Source organism: Arachis duranensis, chromosome 3 (assembly GCF_000817695.3).
Source record: "Arachis duranensis cultivar V14167 chromosome 3, aradu.V14167.gnm2.J7QH, whole genome shotgun sequence".
NCBI classification, from domain to species: Eukaryota; Viridiplantae; Streptophyta; class Magnoliopsida; order Fabales; family Fabaceae; genus Arachis; species Arachis duranensis.
The window spans coordinates 88,583,140-88,583,453 of NC_029774.3; positions in this window are offsets into that span (position 1 = coordinate 88,583,140).

The window sequence follows — 314 nt, forward strand, 5'->3', positions numbered from 1 at the left end:
CGGACGTCCACTGGCCTCCAATGAGTTCCCCAATGAGGAACCATGGGAATCTGAGGCTCAAACTGAGACCATAGAGATTCCATTGGACTTACTTCTGCCGTTCATGAGCTCTGATGAGTATTCTTCCTCTAAAGAGGATGAGTATGTCACTGAAGAGCAAGTTGCTAAATACCTTGGAGCAATCATGAAGTTAAATGACAAGTTATTTGGAAATGAGACTTGGGAGGATGAATCCCCTTTGCTCACCAAGGAACTGGATGACTTGTCTAGGCAGAAACTGCCTCAAAAGAGACAAGATCCTGGGAAGTTTTCAA